Source organism: Vespula vulgaris, chromosome 7 (assembly GCF_905475345.1).
Source record: "Vespula vulgaris chromosome 7, iyVesVulg1.1, whole genome shotgun sequence".
In the NCBI taxonomy this organism is placed as follows: domain Eukaryota; kingdom Metazoa; phylum Arthropoda; class Insecta; order Hymenoptera; family Vespidae; genus Vespula; species Vespula vulgaris.
In genome coordinates, this window is record NC_066592.1 from 731,860 (window position 1) to 753,009 (window position 21,150).

General features: G+C 40.5%; 1 protein-coding gene across 1 annotated transcript in view; it reads left to right on the forward strand.

Annotated features, from left to right (window-relative positions):
• Positions 1-5,842: 5,842 nt before the first annotated feature.
• The window catches only part of LOC127065063 (uncharacterized), a 62,095-nt gene continuing 46,787 nt past the window's right edge, over positions 5,843-21,150 (forward strand). The window contains exon 1 of the mRNA XM_050996922.1: positions 5,843-8,302. The gene's annotated coding sequence lies outside the window, so the exon portion shown is untranslated. The remainder of the gene's footprint in view (positions 8,303-21,150) is intronic.

Consider the following 21,150-nt stretch of genomic DNA (forward strand, 5'->3'; position numbering starts at 1 on the left):
TCCTTCGAGCCTCTTTCTATGATGCCTCCGACACCGTTTCACGAATTAGCCTGTCTTTCTTTCACTCGTTTTTTCTTTTCATTTTTTCCTCCTTTTTTTCTCCTTTTTTTTCTCATTTTTTTCCTTTTTTTTATTCTCTCTCTCTCTTTCAGATCTTTTTTCTCACAACGAGAGGGAAAACGAGAACCCGGAGAACCTCGCAATCTAGTTATTGTAAGTCGAACGTACGAAAGGAAAACGAAGACAAGCCGATTGTCCACTTTAATTCGTCCGTGAAAAATTGTCTAATTGTCTATTTTTCAGCGTGAAATTCGCCACTCTTAGGTCGCACTTAGAAATTCAAATTTATCGAGAAACTGGGAAACCACGTGAAACCGGTCGCCATTGTAAGTACGTATGTCTTTCTTCGCATTGCAACGAGGAGGACGAGGACGACGAGGACGAGAGTAAAGTGAATAATGAAACTTAGGTGACAATGTGGGTTCTTCGTTGACGAAGAGTAACGAAGCTGTGCCAACGAAATTTCTCGATGGAATAATGCGAAATTTCACTCTTGGCTTTTACATGTGTATTTTACATGGTACATACGTATGTATATCCATTATTGAATCTGAAAGTCAATGGCCTGGTGTAAAACACGTAACAAAGAAGAACCTACATATTTAGAATCGAATCAACACAATCTTTTTTTTTCACGATATTCTAGTGATTATTTTTTCAAGAAATTGAAACGACGATTGGCCAACATAAATATTGATAAATAATCGAATATCGTGCACGATATAGAGAGAAAGAGAGAGAGAGAGAGAAGACGTTCCTCTTACAGATAAAATATGTTTGTGCTTTTGTTTCTTGTAAAATAAAATATGTACTTCTGGTATATCGTATATTAATGACGCCTTTTACACTTTCTCACTCGAGTAAGATCGAACGAGATCTCGCTACCTGAATGTATCTTACCATTCGAGAATACATCGATACGGTCATCTTCGATTTTAATCTGCGGGTTCGCAAAGGGAGGAGGTACGACGCGTCCCTGACACATTAATTTACGCGACGCGTTTCGAAGCGGCACGATGCACCGCTTGTTTTGTTTTTTCCTTTTTTTCTGTTTTTCTTTTTTTTTTTTTCATTTCATACTTCGATCGGGAATGATAATTAATAAAGTCGCTCGCTCGGTCGTTCCACTGTGTCTTATATACGTGTACCGTATATACATACATACATACATACATACATATATATATACGTACATATATAAATAAGCTTATGTATGTTATACGGACGAGTCTCGATCGTACGCGCGCGTGCATGTACATATGTATGTACATAAGTACGTATATCCGTAGGTGCACCTTCGAGCGACCACGAGCGCGGAAATTACTTGCTTTTTACGAGCGAGTCGCGCGTGCGTTTGCTGCGAATAATCCGACACAAATTTCATCTCTTTCTCCTCCTTTATTTCTCTTTCGAAATAGAGATATAAGAATAAAATAATCTCGTATTTATATTTCGTAGAAATTCGAACAAGTAAGGAAACAAAAAAAAGTGACGTATCCCCTCAATCGATTAATCATACGTCCGAAGGAACGATCAATACGCTTGCAGAGGCAACGTGGTCTAATTCTCACGATAAAGACGTGATAAATCATCGAAAACATCGAAGGTATGCCTTTGTACTCGATGCGATCGATTTCTTCGATGTATGCTACACGATTTCGTAGGTATTAAGCGCCTACCTCACGTACGAGTTACATACCTACCTACTGCTTCGAGAGAACAGAGTTCGCGTGCCGAATCGATCGATCATTATCATCGTCTACCATGCAAGTTGTCTAAAGTGTTTATGGTTTAACATGTGGAATGCGTAAAGAGCCGTACATGTGTTTCGAAGTATCGAAAGTGTTGTCGCATTTGGTTGATCGACTCGATTAAATTTTATTTTCGATTACGTCTTCCTATATATTTTATTGGAGGAGAGAGAGAGAGAGAAAGAGAGAGAGAGAGAGAGAGAGAGAGAGAGAGAGAGAGAGAGAGAGAGAGGGAGAAAGAGAAAGAAAAGAAGAGAAAAAAGTCAAATCTCCACGGTCGCTGTAGATCACGATTAGAATTAGAAACCGATGGGAAAACAGTCGTGAAAGAATAAGAAATCGATTCAACGATGACCGGTAAATAATAAGAACGACGACGTTCATTTATGCGTTTGCCCCTTCCTGATTATATCGCGACCCTGACGCACGCGCACACGTACTCGTTAGATTTGTTTGCGTAGAAACTTATCCACGACGTTCGATATCGCAAAGAGATATCGGTTATCGATATATCGATCTATTCGCGTGCATATACATACGTACGTACACGAGGTGGTGGTCTTTCATAATAGGATGATACGATAGAAGATACAAAACGTTCGTTCGACGTTAGTCGAATCATTTTGCATTCTCATCGTCTCGAGAGCTAACTCGCGGACATTGTCCGTAATTATCGTAAAGAAACGAACGGGTAGAACAATGTAAACACGCTTCCATGTTGTTTCCAGCTTACCGCCATCGTTACCACCACCGACATCACCGCCATCACCACCATCTAAAACAACAGCAATACTTACTTAGTGAATATTCATAACGCGACACTTTGTACAGTACGTAACGGTCGGCTACTAGGGAGAATTAAAATTTCAACGCGTGTCCAAATATTTTCGTGCTGACCGCGCGCTCGGGAAGATCGGTAGAAATGTATCCTGCATTTTAATGGCTCCGCCAAAGAGAGAGAAGGGATAAAGGGAGGGAAAAGAGAAAATTTATTATATACGAGAGAAGGAAAAATGAAAAACGAAAAGAAAAAAGAGAAGGAAAGAAAAAGAAAGAAAGAAAGAAAGAGAGAAAGGAAAAGGAAAAAAGGAAAAAGACGAAAGGAACAATAGCAAGGGGAGAAATGGTATACACGATGACAGTTTCACGAGCTTAGTTACGTCGATGCAACGAGCGTGCGTTTACGTCGATAAAAATCATCGATTTATGTACGGCACAAGTGGAAAAGAGAAGGAGAAAAGTGTTGAAAAGTTGAAAAGAGGAGACAAGCTGTCGGGACAAAAGTCGAAGAATGTTATTCGACTCGCGTAACCTTTAATGGCGGACACGTACGCGTTAATGTCTGAACGCGAGTAGTCGAGTAAGCTTCGACGTATCGAGTTAGCTACGAGTATCGATGCTTCGGAATACATCCGGTGGTTTAACGTGCCTCGTGAACCTAAAGCATCCCTCTTTGAAAATACGTTATTCATCTCTCTGTCTGCTGTCTCTCTCTCTCTCTCTCTCTCTCTCTCTCTCTCTCTCTCTCTTTCTCGTCGACATCTTAGTCAGTAGCTCAACACGAATTCCACACGGGATATAAGCGTATACTTATATCGAAAACCTCGGTGAACTCGGCAGGTGCTAAGTACACGGCTTATCTACTCGTCTAGGTACGAGTTAGACGTGCAATTCGTTCCAAATGAACGCGCTAAAATCACGGATCTTTTCTTGGATCACTCACGATCTTGAGATTGCTAACTTTGGTAATAAGCATCGTAGGTAATCGTCGACTCGTCCGTTCGCATTAAAAATAATTGGCTTTAAAGTTATTTATCGAAAATTCGATCGACTAATTGGTCGGATCGATGGATCGAACGGTTAACGTCTACGACGAAAAAGAATAATTTGTTCCATGAAAAGATTCGACTTTCGTTTTCTTCGATTCGAACAAAACCGTGCAGAGATTAGTGGAATCATCTGCTTTGTTTTTTCTTCCTCTTTTTTTCTCTTTTTTGTTTTGCTTTTCCTTTTTCATATTTCAACGACCACGAAGAATACTTTTAGAGAATGGACACGAAATGGCAAGAAATCCTAAGGAGCCGTAAATTTGAGGGTAGATGTGTCCATTCTCGGAAGGAGAGCATGGATAATTGAAGCCGACGCAATCGCGAGAGCTGAGGTGCCGAAACGAGTCTTAAACGGGTTCCAAAGATGAGATAAGAGGGCCGTAATATTCGTCGAGATCGATTGCGCTGTGCATATAGAGCGACTTCTTCCAGCATCCTCATATTTTAAGGCTCATTTTGTTGACTTCCTCTTTATCTTTTCTCTCTCTCCATTCTTTTATGCTGGACACGAGTTATTAACAAAGATATAACACGAGTTATTAACAAATTTTCTTTAAAGATCATAGATGTACACTAATTTTTTATCGAAATAATTTCTATACTTCTCTCACTGATGCGCCACGTTGCGTTCGCTGCGTTCAAAGATCCGAATGAGGAAATTGGATTCGAAAAAAGAAAAGAAAGAAGAAAACATCCGAACGAAAATACCCATAAGTGACGGTAGCGGGAACAAAAATTTGGTCACGAACCGACGACCGAAATTCGACGGGCGCTCGTAATTAAGGCACAAGATCGAAACATAATTTGTTCTGGAAGACTCGCGTAGACATTTTTTCGCTTTTAGTTATTTTTAGAAAACGAGAAAGAGAGCAGGGCGCGTGTCTTTGGAACGGCGGTGCATCGAACTCGAACGATCGGTTGTTCCAAGATTGAGATAAGCGGCTTGCGCCGAAGAAGAAATAAGTAGTTTAAGACGGTTCGCATGAGTGCTGAAAAGAGAAAGAGGGGGGAGAAAGAGAGAGAGAGAGAGAGAGAGAGAGAGAAAGAGAAAGATAGAATAACAGAAAGAAAAAGAAAGAAAGAGACGTTGTCTTCGCCAAGGAAGATGCTGCGACCGTGAGGATATTTTATGCGCGGACCAGTGTATTATGCGTCGTGCCAGGTGCATCGTGAACCACTTCTGTGGTCTGTTCTCTCTCTCTCTCTCTCTTTCTTTCTCCTCGATATCAGCTTCCGCGCGAGAAGAGAGAGAGAGTTCGTTGGTAGAGTTTACGGGAGCACGAGATGGCTCAAAGAGGAGACGTGATAAAACGGTGTTGCTAGGAAGGATAGAAAGGCGAACGTTACCGTCAAATCCTCTGAAATCTCGGCGAGTGAAACGGAACGGGTCCTTCCTTCGGAGATTAGAACCGAACGTTTTAAATAAGGAGCACGTTATACCGAGATCTCGTTGATACTTATTTACGGCGGATGGATAAGTACCAAGTATAAGACAGACCGGGAAAGCTCACCCTCTTTTATAACTCTCCTACGTTCTTCCACCTTCGTTCTCCCATCTTTCTACGAGGGAACACGCTGCGAATACGAAGGATAGCGGCGACACGAACGCGATAAAGCTAAGAAATATTCCGATTGGATTGAGATTAGATAGGAAATGCGTGGATTAGAGGAAGGCGATCTCCGATGTTGCGACAGGAGGCAACCGTGACACGTTCAACTCCAAGTGTCTTGGATATGTTCAACGTCGCGAAGGTGTATCGTCCGATCTGCTAGACTATAAATTTTGATTTCATATTTTTCTTCCTACAATTTATCTCTCTTTACACGGTAAGTATCGTATCGTGATCACGTCGAGACTGGAATTTCACCGTGTGGGACTTTATTCTTCAAGATCCTGACGACTAACAAGAGATATTTCGATCGCAATTGTTTTTCTTCTTTCTTTTCTTTTCTCTTCTTTTTTTCGAGAAATTCTTTTCTCCGTGTGCCATCGATATAATTCTTAAAACGTAAGTTTTTTTGCAACCCCAATGAGAGATACGATTGGTTGATAAGTGTAATGAGTCGACACCACCACCAATATCGTCGTGGTCGTCGTCATCCTCGTCGTCGTCGTCGTCGTCGTCGTCGTCGTCGTCGTCGTCGTCGTCGTCGTCATCGTCGTCGTCGTCGCCACCACCACCGCCAACACCACCGCCACCACCACCACTACCGCTGCTGCTGTCTATGCCAGGCTTTGGCCGACGAGCGTCGTCGAGTCAGTGCGACTCGTGATTTCCGTGCGAGCGCCGGCCTCGCGTACGTCGAGACGGTGGCGTGTCTTCTCGGCCGGTCTCTTCCTTCAACGAGAGACACGCGATCAAAAAGGAGAAAGAAAATTTCGATCCAAATATATAAGTACGAAAATAGGAAAGAATACCAAAACAAGCAACAAATAAACAAAAAAAAAACAACAGAACGAAACAAAAAAAGAAAAAAAAAAGAAAAGGATTATCGAGAACAGCAATTTTTTCGTACGTCGAATCGTGATATGAATGGACCTAAAAAGGATCAGGTGATTCAGGTTGTAGGGAAAATCTATTGATCTTGATAAGATTACAAAGGATAGCTAGCTCTGAATCGATTGATAAGGCTAAAGAAAACGGTTCAGTGATCCTTTTCACGCGGAGAGAGAAAGAGAGAGAAAGAGAGATTGTGAGAGAGAGAGAGAGAGAGAGAGAGAGAGAGAGAGAGAAGCGCCTGTGCTGTCAGAGAATTTAGATCTATAGAAAGATCGTGGGTGGACGCTGGAAGCTCCTCTCGATCGATTCTCGGCGAAGAGACGCGTGGGTGGTAGGATCATCGTGTTAATTGTTAGTGATCACGAAGGGGCCAGTGATCGCGATGCTAACGTCCATCGTCGATTATTAATAAAAGCGAAAGGATTTTCGTTAGCTTATTCGCGAGTGAGGTTAAAGAGAGGTAGACAAGTAGATTGAGAGGAGAAAATTAAAATAAAAAAATAAAGATAAAAAATGCCTCGATCCTTGACGGGACTCCGTCGAATTGTGTACACTACGAGTTAACGCCTCGCGCGGTCTCCTCGTCGTTTTGAGACGACACAAGGACTGTCTTTGGGATGGTTACGTAAACGGGCGCCAAGCCGAAAGGTGATTTCTCGTGAAAGAGGAGAAAGAAGATTACCGAAAAGCGAATTGGCCAAAAACGAAAAAAAGATCTACTCTCGTGGGAGCGCGTCCAAAATACTTTCGTAAGAGATTTACGAAAGTGTTTGACGTTCGTTGAAAAGAAATAAAAAAAAAAAAAAGAAAGAAAGAAAAAGAAACGAGTTTCATAGGATCAAACGTGCTAGAAAATTCTAGCTCGCGATGAGAAGACGAGAAATCGGTATCGAGTACGATCGAACGCGAGGCGGAAAATCGTCGTCGTTCGTTGCTCGTCAACGTCGTCAATAGATACGTATACGAGACAATCGCTATTATCAGGTGTTTCAGCCTCGGCTCAGAGTCAAGAGCGATAACCTCGCGAGTGTTGGCGAATCGAAGTAAACACAGGAGAGATCGAGATTACGATCGATTTATCGATCGATCGATCTATCGATTGGCTCGATTCTACCTCGATGTCGAGAAAAGATCTATTCTCTTTAGGCGAGAAGTAGTATCAAAGAAAATTGACCGAGACTAAGAGAGAATCTCGAGGAGAAAGGGTTTCGAAGGGAAGTCTGGAAGCCATTGATCGGAAGGAAACGTCGTATATCTTGGCAGTAATGCGCACAAATTATGCGTCTTGCGGCTCCGTCGAGCGACGGCCACTGAGAAGAAGCACGGAGTTACGCGTTTACACTTACGGATAATCCATTGGTTCTTTCTCTCTCTCTCTCTCTCTCTCTTTCTCTTCTTCCTCTGCATCTTCCTTTTCCTCTCCCTCTTATTTTCCTTTCTCTTTTTATCCTCACGCTGCTTTTCAAGATCTTCTTATTATTCTTCGTCCTTTAGCTTTATCCTCCATCTTTTTGGTTGCAGCAGCAGACTTTCGCTCTCGCTCGATCATTAAGAACCTCCTCTCTTCTCTTCTCTTTTCTTCTCTTCCTCTTCTCTTCTCCTCTCTTCTCCTCTCTTCTCTCCTCTTCTCTTCCCTTCTGTTCTCTTCGTTTCTTTCTCTTCTTCTCCTTCCTTTCTTCTTTCCCTCGGCCGTCCGTCCAATCGAGCAAGACGTCGCTTCGAGCGCCGTTTATTCGCGAAATTCCACCTTCAACCCCAAGACGCCTCCGCGCCGAGTTCCTATGACGCATTCAAGTTCCTCCGCGAAGATATACCATCGACGGCCACGGATACTCCTTGGTCACTTCGTCTAGGCTCTTCGATGAAGAATATAGTTCGTTACGAAACAATCGAGTCGAATAAATTTAATTGTGATTGTGGTGTCTTCCTCCAAAGTCAAGTCGCAAGTCGACAGTGTGAACTATATACCAAGGCTGAATTTTCATAAAAGTGTTCGACGTTATTACCTCGCGAGAAACGTATTAATAGAAAGAGAACATCGGACGAACCGTAAGTGACCAGAGGAGGACGAGAAAAGGAAGAATCCTTTTGGAATATATTCTCGAAGGGCTGGGGTGCACCTGCGACTCACGCCACGGAATTTCTTCGTTCGCCCACCTTGGTAAGTCCTCTTACGCGGTTTCGCGTTTAATTTGCAAATTTACCTCGCGAGTCGACTCGTAGCCCGGCTCCTTCTCACGGCTAATTGCGTATCACCGTTGGCCTAAAAGGACGAAGAGAAAAAGAGAACGGATAAACCGCTTGTCTCTTGACTCGAGAATGAAATTCTTGAATCGATCCTTTAAAAGGAGGAAACCACGAGTCTACCGTTCTCCTCGTTGTTTTATTTTTTGTTTCGAGATATATCCAACGGATTCAAAGTTATTGGCTTCGCTATTGGAAGATCGTGGAATATTAAAAATAAATCAATGGCTTATGCGATCCGTCGAAATGAGTAATAGATAAAATCGCAAGAAGCAGTAACGCGGCAAGAGATATTTTCGTTCTTAACTTCATTAAGAATAATTGATTACTTTATTGGCAAAAGCGAGTACCAATTAGTCGCGATAATCTAACCTATCTTTTTCTCTTTTTTTTGTTCCCCTTCTTTCTTTCTTCTTTCCTTTTTTCTTTTTGTTTTCTCGCAATCACTTGGAATACGTTAGAATACATTACCACTAATGGCTCTATTCGTGGCTCGGAATTGTAACCACCATTCCAGTTTCCGGTTAAATGCGCGGAATAGTAGCACGTTCCGATCAAGTATCCGACTCAGCTTGATTAAGCGTAGGCATTATATTATTTATTTTATACCATTGGCAAAAGTGCGTCGGAACATTAAGCGTAAGTCTCTTGTGAAATCATGCCACCGTTTAAAATCGATCGTTGATCATTCCGTAAGATAAGGTCGGCTTTTTTCATTTTCGTCGTCCTGCTCTCCTCGGTCGTTACTCTGTACATAGCGTAGTATAGCCGAACTACGAAGGGAATTTTTCTTCGAGACAAATCGAACGTTCGCTATTTAATGTTACATGTATATATAGGTGAGTATGCTCGAAAGCCGATCGCATTTCTTACGAAATCGAATATAGTTGCCGCAAGACTGCTTATTTTTATACCCGATGCTTGACAAAATTGCAACAATCCGTATAAAAACATATGGGACATATATATGCATGTACGTATACACATAAATATATACATATATACATACACATGTATATATGTAAACGCACACGCGCATACATATATAAAGAAAAAAAGGAAGACAAATTAAACGGGCGTACTTCGAAGGGAAGATCAGACACTCTCTTTTTTCTCCCTTTGGATTCACCCTACGAGCCGATCGTGCTCGACCTCTCGACTTGATTTCGATCGAGGTTAAGCAAACAGCGACTGGTTCTCACCTTTATCGCGATAATGGCTGTAATTTTGGTAGGTCTCGGGAGCCAAGGATCTTAAACGAAAGACCGAGGGTTGTAAGCGTGTGAGCGTTATGCGCTGACGCGCGCACGAATCGAAGCGTACGTGCCGAGGTCCAGATTGCAGAGGCGTCGCATCCTGATTGCATGGCGTGGTCCTCTCGCGCGACTGCGATTTATTACGAACGAACGAAGAGAGAGAAAGAGAGACAGAGAAAGAAAGAGAAAGAGAGGGTCAGAGAGAGAGAGAGAAAACTGGCACCCCTACTTCTCCTTCTTCTTCTTCCTCCTCCTCCTCCTCCTCCTTAACTTCACAGCATCCACAACCTTAAATAGGCGAGGAGTAACCCTCTCTCGACTTTCTTGATCAACGACGTTCGATAGAACGAGCCGAAGGGATAATGAACTGCATCTTTAAACGGTCCACTTCTTATTTTTCATCGTCGAAAACGATCGGTAAGCTTGTTGTGATACTTGAGAGTATGTTTGGAGTAGTAATCCTTTAGGTGGCGATCTTTTCGTTGGATTTATTAGGATGTGGTATCTCTTTTTCTCTCTTTCTATCTTTCTACACTCTGCTCGTACTCCATCAACACCGTGTTTGATCTCTTTAAATAAGTGGATAGAGTTCGAGCGCGTTGGGGAGATCGTAAAGACACGATAATTTCGACGGCAAGTTTATTGTACCAATTAATTTCTAATTGCTGATTTTACTTACGGCGTTTGTTCGGCGCCAATCGATGATTTTACTCGTTCTTTCATTATTTCGTCGTGCTCGTAGAGCAACACGGAGAGAGAGAGAGAGAGAGAGAGAGAGAGAGAGAGAGAGAGAGAGAGAGAGAGACGGAGAGAGGATCGCTGATCTTTCAGCTAGACAAACGAATATGTACCGCGGTTCAATGAAGTGCACATCCGACATGCACGTGTCCGGACGTTTCTCGAGCTCCGTCTCGCGCAGTGCCGAAGCGTAGAATCGCGATGACGGATTTGTTTCTTTGCTCGCGAGCGTGCCTCCACGTTCCACGCTTCATTTGCGGGGTATATCCATTAGCCAACCGGCAAGAGATTTCTTTTCTTTTTATCCTACGTCTATAAGAGCGATCCGATCGTTGTAATTAATTAAATGTATTTAGATACATCTCAGAGGTTTCCGGTGCACTCCAACGATAACTATAAGGTATACATAATATTATCTGGTATATTACGTAACTATGTTTCGAATCGGTTTGTCTCTCTTTGATGTTCTTCGAGAAACACGAAATAACTGTTAAATAAACAGCAGATCCTTATCAACGAACTCCAAAAAAGAAATCAGTCTTCTTTTCGTTCCGGAACTTGAAATGTTTTTTACCAGAAATACGTCCATCTTTCCACGAATTTACCATTTTTTCCTTTCTCTTTCTCTCTCTCTCTTTCTTTCTTTCTTTCTCTCCGTGTATGATTAGATCATTAAACTTTGATAAGCTTCGAGCGGAAGTATATTTGTGAGAGGATCGCCTCTTTCTCTCTCTCTCTCTCTCTCTCTCTCCCGTAACTTAAATTTATTTTAACTTCTTACGTAAAACGACTTTAGATAGTCTCGGATATATAAAAAAAAAAAGAAAATAAAAACGCATAACGAACGAACCACAGGATAGAATTATTATACATAATTCATATTCACAATTAATGAAACGTTTATCGTCGAATTTACTCGTTTACATTGCATTAAATATTCTCCTTTTGTAAACAGAAATTATGTTGGCTCGTTTCATTGTTTCTTCCCGTATAGACGCGTACCAGTTATATGTAGAATATAAAAAGGAAAAGGAATAAAAGAAAAAAATTCATTATGCAAGACGCACGGCGCTCTTTATTTGCGAAAGAGACTGACGGACGTCGAAATTATTTGTCAAACCATTTCGATATAGCGTCTTTGATTATGAAAATCATCCTATGGAAGTACGTTCCTATGGAAACTTTGAGATGGGAGATTCTCGCGAGGGTGGAGGACACGCAACGGGAAGATCTCGTAAAAGCTGTCCATCTAATTTCGACTACGGTCTGAAAAGCGTGGCGGGGAGCTTGTTTAGTCACGTTTGCGTGGCTGAAAAGATATATCGGACTTGTATTCGAGTTCGCGATCGAGCGAGTGTGTCTGAACGGGGGCGTGAGTGAGTAAGAGAGAGAGAGAGAGAGAGAGAGATGGATAGATAGAGAGATAGAGAGAGAGAGAGAGAGAGAGAAAGAGAGAAAGAGACGAGACGAAGAGGTGGGGGTAGCTGTGAATGAAGCTAACCACGCACTCTCTCTCCTCTCAATGGAGGTGTCCCCTTCTCCTCGTTCCCGAAGAAGCCACGCTTCGAGTATATTTCCGTTCCGTGTTTATACGCGAATGCGCTTGAAGATCCCGCGGCATTTGAAACGTAGCAGATCTACGCTAAGTTAATATCTCTCCTCCGATCTCAGACCGGAAGCCGGAAAGAAGAGGAGGAAGGAAGTCGAGTCGAGGAAAACGAAAAAGACTAACAACGAAAAGCTTGCCCTCTGCCTGCCCACTGGCTGTCGTCGCCAGATAGGCGGTAACAACTATTTCCAGACACTTGAGATTTTCCTTGCCATTTTATGGCGTTCTAATGACTTTATACGTGGAAAAAAAGCTATACTTTGACTAGGATTTTTGAGTATACAGTTTAACACGCTCGTGGAGGAGAAAGAGAGAGAGAGGTTTCGTTTAATTTTAAATCATGCAATTTTTTTCTTAAGTTCGCGCGTAATTAAAGTGCATATTCGTGCATTTCTTGGAAAAATTTCTTATAAATAAAGTGAAACGTTGTATTTTGTATCGTCGAGTCTGTACGAGACACTCTTTCTTGACGATTAAATTTCAAGCATTCCCTCTTTCTTACAAGAGCAGGCTAAAGAGAAAAAGAGAGAGAGAGAGAAAGAAGCGTACTTCTTGTGTCTTTCGCGAAGGTGCACTTTAATTTAGTGCGTGTTTACGTAAATCCCCTTTCAACGTTCTTCCTCTCGAGTTTCTCGTGACACTCCGTGAGATAACCAAGTATAGAGAAAGGCGTCTTCAAAGTGCATCGACTAAGCGCCTTCTTACCCTTCTCCCTTCACCCTTCGCGAACGTTTATTTTCTCGGGAATTATCTCGGCACTTCAAAGCTTCTAAGCGGCAAACAAGACGACGTAAGTCGAACGGCAAAAAGAAGACGATCGATTGTGAAAAAAGAAAAATGATAAGTTCGATTAAAAAAAAACGAAGTGGATAAAATGAAAAAAGAAAAAAAATGTATATATATAGGTATATACACGTACACACGCACATACACACAGACATATATATATATATATATATATATATATATATATATATATATATCTAAAACGATCTCGACTGCAATTTGTCTTCGAAACATTCCAAAGATAGTCGATGCTAATGCATATACCCACCTTTTTTCTCCGTTCGATATCTCGAAGAAAAGCAGATGTCATTATTTTAGTTAAAAAGTTCCTAGACGCCTAGGCGACAGTAACTAGAAAGAAGACGAAGAAGAAGAAGAAGAAGAAACGTTATTATCCTTATCTTAAGGAACGTTCGATAAAGAATTTTCTGGCCGATAAACGTTTCCTGGTATTTTTCTGTTTCGCCTGCGGCAAAAAAAAAGAGAAAAGAAAAAAAGCAAAAAAGAGAGAGAGAGAGAGAGAGACGCCGAGCATCTTCGAGGGAAATTGGCTTCTAAGTTACGTGACGTAAAGTGCGTGAGAATGCTTAAGCGACTACTCGAGAGCTTATCGAAGAAAGCACGAGACCTAGCCCTATTGATAGTGACGAGATATGCCAACTATTTGCATTTGTTTTCTTTTATCTTTTGCGAATCGACCTACGACAGCGATCGTTAAATTCTTATGGGCCATCGTCGTTTCTCATTCATTAAAGCTTCTCATTAAAACTTTACGTATTTCCGTAAAAAATAATACGAACATCGTACGAAAGACCGATGCGATGATAAACGTGAAGCACGAGAGGACGAACGATAAAAGTGTTAAAAATGAAAAAACAAGAGAAAGAAGAAATCTCGCGTAAAATCGTTTGCACTTGCTATCATTATCGACTCGTTCGATGGATCGTTCGATATCTGAAACAGTAGCCTTATTGTTAACGGAATTCTTCCTTTTATTCTTTGCAACAATAAATACTAGCTTATCTATCTTGTAAGACAGATTAGAACACTCGAGATGGAGATAACGCTAATGAGATCTCGCAAATTCGTTTTTCCTTTTTCATTAGCCAAGTTTTAACGAACGAATCGAAGGAGAAGATAGAAAGAGGGAAAAGCGATGGTCGATGTCCACCATTGGAAGGAAAGTTTTTCAAAGATCGTGATATCGTTCTTACGGTACCAATAGGTCTACCGTTAAGCGTAAGACGGTGGACCAATCGCGGTGAACGTTCTTACTCGAACTATCCCATGATTGGTCGCTATCGATGCGGTTAACGAGATAAATTTGCCCGCGAGGTGGATCGACCGGCTCTCTCTTTCTCTCTTCTTCTTTCAAGGAGAGATCGTTCTACGAGCTTTTCCGAGTCGATTCGAGCCACGATAATCGCCTTACGACGACGACAACGACAACGAGGACGAGAACGATAATTGCAAACTTCGATAAGTCGATCGAAGAGTCCGGTAATCGGAACGAAACGACTTCGCGTCTGCCGTCGAAGAATTAGTCATGCATCTGATCTAAAAACATTTTTTTTCCCCTATTCTCCTTTTCGCTCATTTTATTATCGTCCGCGTCCTTTGCTTATTTTTTTATTCCGTATCTCGGCTTGTACGAGGAAAAAAGAGAAACGAGAAATCGGTAGAGATTATCGATAGTCCCCCCCGTGCGTGAGTTTCGACGTTGTAAAATATTTCTTCCTTTTATTTTCGTAAAATCTTCAAGGTTATTTCTTCGGATAGAAAATTTATTTACGGCGTAAAACTTTCGACCGAAAATCGTGCATCGTCGGGAAAGAGAAATCAACGAGCTTAACGTTCGTCTCCTTCTCGAGAATAAATATTTGTTTAGCGATATTTTTGCGCTTGGAGGACGATCAATTTGAGATGGCAATTAGGCGAGAGACAGATTTCGGGTGAGTTAATTGGAAATGGTCTGGCGAGTGTCGTTCCCCTCTTTCTCTTTCTCTCGAAGGAGAATGTGGTCGTCGTCGTCGTCGTCGTGGTAGCTCTCCTTTGGGAACTCGAAGATATAAAACACTCCCGTCTCTGTTCACAGGAGAAAAGGAAAGTCACGATGAAACGTAGGTGCTCCATTCGAGAGGAATGCTTTGATATCGATGATAATACATAATATGATACGTATCAACATCGTGTCTGATGTAATCCGATTTGATCGGTACGATTTGAATTCACTCGAGCAAAACGAGATTAAAACGAATGCAAGGAACTTATTCGATGTCTATTTCTTTAGAATCGAGTTGATATTTTTTCACGAGTCTTCCTCATCGTACACTTATAAATATTCCGTTCGATGGATCGCACCTGACGATGAGTAATTCTTCGTTCATTGGCCTCGATATTAATAAAAAAGAAGACGAGACACGTGTAGTTTTCCTTTCTTTTTTACGAAACGTGCTTGATATGGCCAAAATGTGAAAGATGAACGAAATATGAGGTAAACACGGAATAGAGAGAGAGAGAGAAAGAGAGAGAAAAGAGGTAAAAGAAATAAAAAGAAACTCACGTTTCAAGAAGCAACGACGCGCTCTGAAGCACTCGATGACATGCCACAATATTCAAATTTAAGTATCCGAGTACTTGATGCGAAGGCACGAGTGACACGCACAGTTGTAGATATTATAATTTCGTTTGTAGACACTTTCTCTTCACGATACATGCCGCACGTTCTTCGTTCTTTACGAATGTCACTCGGGAATTCAAAGGGAGTAATGTCTCTTTAGAGATTGCAAAGAAGTTCAACCTTGTTGATGTCATGATTTTAATACTCCCGATAGATAAACTTATAATCATCCGTTCGCTCTCGTACTTGCGAAATACAATATTTCGACGACGATCGAGTAACTTTCGAACGTTTCTAATGGTCATTAGTATCCGTTGTTTATTCGTCAAGTTGGGGTGGAATGGTGGGGTAGAAAAGAAAAGGGTCGATAAATCGTCAAAGATTTCGAAGGCAACGCGTAGGCGTTACGACTTAGAAGAGAAATTTCACGGCCCTTTTAAGATACATCTGTTATCATAACGACATAATAAGCGTACCTAATAGAATCCAAACGCAGGCATCGTCTCTTAACGAATGGAAAATAGAAAAAAATATCCGATCGGTGATTTATTATCATCCTCGATTACGTATGTACATGAGTTCGTACTTTTTGGAAAATTTTATTTCCTATTAAAAAAGTCGTAAAAAATAAGAAAATTTGAATTTCCATTATCCAGCCAGTCGGGGGACTAAGAGATTAGGAAAGTTTACTAGGAGCAAAAACCGCAAAAACCGCTAGTAAGAGTGGAGTCTCTTTAAGAGCTCGTATCTTGAAAGTACGGATCTCTGGAAGAAAAGTAGAAAAGCTTCTCGTCTTTACGATCGGCTTTCTTAAACTCGACAAAATATCTGCGGTATGGATCTTTCGGTGGTTGAAAGAGAATTCCGGATTATTAGGGACGGTAAAAGGTGTAAATTAAATGGCGTTTAGAAGGGAGAAAACCGCGATTCGTTTCGTACCGATATTTTCTCTTTTTCTCGCTCTTGTAAAACTGCTAAAGTGATTATTATAAAGACGTTCGCGGTAAGTTTACGAGTTTCGACTCCTTAGAAGGAGCCTGGCTATTACCACGTAGCAAGATATATATATATATATATATATATATATATGTATGTATGTATAGTATATACTTGTTACGTTCGTTGAACATCGTCCTGGTTGTAGCGAGTTAACGACGAGGGGGTACTTTGTATATTCGCGAACGTAATGCCAAGCCTTTACAAAAGAGACGCGCGAGAAATGAAACTGCAGATATGTGTCCGTGTATTCATGTATATACGTAGGTACACAGACACGTTACGAAGATCCTACTCGTACTTATCTTTTTCTTTCATCTTATACGGGAGAAAGATCGTACAACCATCATCAGACACGATAGCCATTTGTTGTGGCTACAGACGAAGATGAATAAGATGTAAAAGAGGAATAAGATGCGTAAGCAAACGATATCCTATTTAGATGTTATTTATCATACTCCTTGTAACTTGTCAAGAATATCTATCAGCTATATTTCGATTAAACCTAAGAAGTTTTGCTTTGGCGGATGCTGGAGAGTTCAATGCACGATCTTCCCTTCGCAAATTTATTTTCTCTCTCTCTCTCTCTCTCTCTCTCTCTCTCTCTCTCTCTCTCTCTCTCTGTTACTTATTTAAACTCCTCGTAAACTCACATAATTTAACGTTAAACTCAACGAAATGGAGATTAGTTAAGAGTCGAGACGATCACTGCTAATTGCGCGTCTATCAAGCAGCCTCTCCGTACGTTTAATTGATGTAGCTCTCTCGTGCTGAAGAAGCGGACACGGAAATAAAGAATTCCATCGATGAAAAAAATCAGTCATAAGCTCTCTTCTCAGCTAATGAACCCTCAGTCACTCCATGAGATCTCGATCTCTCTCGAGGAAAAAGAGAGACAGAAAGAGAGAGAGAGAGAGAGAGAGAGAGAGAGAGAGAGAGAGAGAGAGAGAGAGAGAGAAAATGTTCGCGTGACCGTTCAGAACCTTATCGTGCGATTCCGTAGCACGGATAATCGCGATTCTAATATTCCTCAGTGGTCTCCTCTAAGAACGGTACTTCGAAGGAACGATTAACAAAGATAGGACGAGCACGAGCTCTCTTAGATTTACTTCCTAGTAATTACAAGTTTTTTCTCTACCGTCGATCTTTCCTCTACAATGAATCATCCGATTTAGGATCCTTGCGATATTAATCGCGTCATTTAAGATCGTAATAATCGTTGAAAATTGATAAAAATGTTACAGTTTCTTAACTAAATCATTTAGAGGTTTGAATTTTATTATTATTCCTATTATTATTATTATTATATGTAATTATGTCTAAATCGCTATAGGACCATTATAATAATTAGTAACTGGTCTTAAGATAGAACGTTTAATAAACTTCACCTGTGGAACATTTCAATGGATTATCTCACAAATGGTAGAGAAACGAACACCGTGAAAATAAAACGAAAGTAATGGACGATGTGTAACGCGTTTATATATTCACACATCATCTGGAATAAGTTCGAACAACCGAGCACGGACTATTCAATTTATATACAGTCGAGTCCTTGTCAGATGGTCTGCCAAAACGATTCATTTGGTTACAATCGGACGAGCGCATCGCGCAATGATAAATTGAAATGCACTTTAATCGATTCGAGATATTTGCATTACACGAGGGATATCGCAAGCTACCTTGATCCATGATTTATATACCTACTGAATTTCGTGAGATGGATAGATTAGTAAATGCGTGAGAAAGGTTCAGTTTATATATATATATATAAACTTGATTCGATTATGATATCAAAGTTACGTTATTAGTAGATAAAAGCTGCTGGTGTTTTTGCGATATGCGCAAGATGAAATAAGTAAAGGAATTCTGAAGTTGTTTTCAAACGAAGGAACGGAAGACCACCTACACAGCAAAGCAACGATTAACATCGGGCAATAAGTCAAGCTGAAGCTGCCGTAGCTCGAAGCTATGTACGTTCTCGTATTATCGGCTCGTTTGATTCACACTGTCCCGGTAATTTTGGTTCTCGCGAAAGAATAATGGCAGAATCCGCAGACTTTCACCCGAGGCAGGAGGATCTAAACCACACCGAAGCATCGTACAACATCGCATCGATCGTTTCGATTTCATGGGACCGAGCACCTGCCCAATTTACATGACAGTCCTTGTCCTAAACCCGCTTTAAATTGATCAAAGAGGGGAATATGCTCTATGGGGGATACCTTTTGATCGTTCATTGACAATCGTTTTCCGGTTTTTTGTATTTTTTGAGAGAAAAATATTAGGATAGGTTGACAGAGAGAGGGAGAAAGAAAAATATGTATCAAATAAAAGTACTACGAAAAGATATTCAAGATCAAATTAATTTGTAGATCGTAATATATTAACAATTAAATATTATGATGAACCATCTTTAACGAATAAAACCATAAATCCAGGAAAAACATTTTCAACGAAAAAGAAACGTATGTATATACCATACGTAAATACTTGAACGAACGTTGTCAAGGTTTAGAATTACGAGACCCTTCTCTTTTCTTCACACTATTTCAAATTACTCGAATGGTAGGGCCGAGAAAGTTTGACCCTTCCAGGTATTTCGCGAACCTTTTAGATGTTGGAGTCTACGTTGGTGGCTCCTTTTGAAAGGCAGACCCTCATAAAATTACTTTCACACGTGCTGCCGGCACGAAATTAGCCTTCCCAGCCTCCGTCTCTTCTTCTTGGAAATTCCTAGACTATTCGGGGAAAATACGCGATACACATACGCGCGCGCACAACACACACACATACATCATGCATATATATATATATATATATCTTTTTCGTAAGTCTATCGCGACTAGAATTAAATCTAGGTATACACATACGAGAATATACTAAGGTATATAATAAACACGTAGTATGACGGCGATGTGTGACGTTACGCTTGTGACTCAACTTGTGACGTAGCTCACCTTCTTTTTCTCCGATACTTTTAGTATCAATGAATCGTCGAATTCCTTCCTTCACACTATTTTCCAATATCTATATAGGTACTCTCTATTCTCGAATTTAAATTATCCAGCGTGATACAAAAGGCCAACACCTGAAACAACATTCGATGACGTTATCGAATAGGGGTGGCATTCGTTTTCAAAATGATTTTCTTCTCCGAAGCCGCATGCCTACGTGAACGTAGCCTGTTTGTTCGAGTATCGAATTCGCCGATATACACTACCAATACGTTTATACACGCGAGTATATAAGAGTACGACTTCTACTCTCTCACCGAGTTCGCTCACAAGTGCGGCCCCAAATGAACACACATCAATATTTATGCCTTCGTACGTTTATCGGGTTACCGAGTACGTGAGAACTCTGTCCTTTCGTTCGACTACGTTTTTCATCGTACGACGAAAAAGTCACGACCCTTTTTTCCCTTTCTCTTACTTTAGAACGCGTTAATTAACTATTTATGTCATTTATCTAACGTAATTATCTATCGTAAGCATAATTCGCGCAAGTCATTCATAACTTATTCATTCTTAATTAATTACAAACTATCGTTATCTCTCGAATTGAAATTTTATACGCGATCTAGTAATTATGTTTCTTTGCTTCTCTTTTTTTCTATTAAATATTTAAACGAGCCAGTCGGCCTTTTCGAAAAAGTTCCCACGTTTAAATTATCATCAACGACTATTAACAGATTACTAATTAAACGAATCGATTGTTTCCCTCGCTATCGACTCATCGATCCTCCGTCCAGTAGAAAAGCTTCGGACATGTTTTAACGATCTAACGCCTTGATTTATGAACTTTCATTAGATAAGACCCGGGACATATTTCTAACTATCGACTTGTACGTTCCTTTCAATTCTTCGGCCGATAATGCGTATCCGTTTCGATAATGCATGCTCGCGCGGATTACGATTAGAGTTCCGCAAGGTTTTCGAATAGATTTTCACGCCTACGTCAAATTCTCATGTTTGTATTCGTTAACGTCGAAAATATAAGATTATTAATTGCCCATCGAAATTTTTCAAGGAAATCTTATTAAGTATTTACGTAATATCGAATGAAATATTTAATTACCCTATTGACCCACTTTGCTCGATGATAACGAGTTTATGTGGCTGTTGAGAACAAAAAAAGAAAAAGAAAGGAATACAAATAATAACAAAGATAGAAATATGAACAGTTAAGAAATACGATATTAACGTCGAGCAATATATCGAAGACCGTATCATCGGGCAAAGGCAGCTTATTTTACGTCGCGTTTTAATATTGATTCAGAATTTCAGGCTATATACCGACAGAATAATCGTCATTTATTCACCAAGCAGGTTTCTCTTGGCATGCGATATCCAAACGGCCGGCTGGGTCGAAGTTAATTTACTTGTATCATCCTTCCGTCTAACGTCCGCGAATAGTCAGGTTTATTTCTCTTTTTCGATCGCGAATCATCTTAAGGAGATGGTAGGCGTAGAGAATCGTCATCCATAAATTATCGGCAAGATCGAAGGAAATGTTAGGATATGCAATACATCAGGCAAGCCGACGCTAGATTTTCTGGAAAACGTTCGTTCGATTGTACGTTCGAACTTACATAAAGAAAATTATGAGATTGTATTACATTGTACGTTGAAATAGGAAAAAAGAAATTTATGCCGTTCGACGAATATAGTCGATATGATAAATTCGTATTAATAGTCCTGTCGAGGATTACGAACGATTTAAATGGGCTAATGACGTTAACGAATGACAGCTTTTAA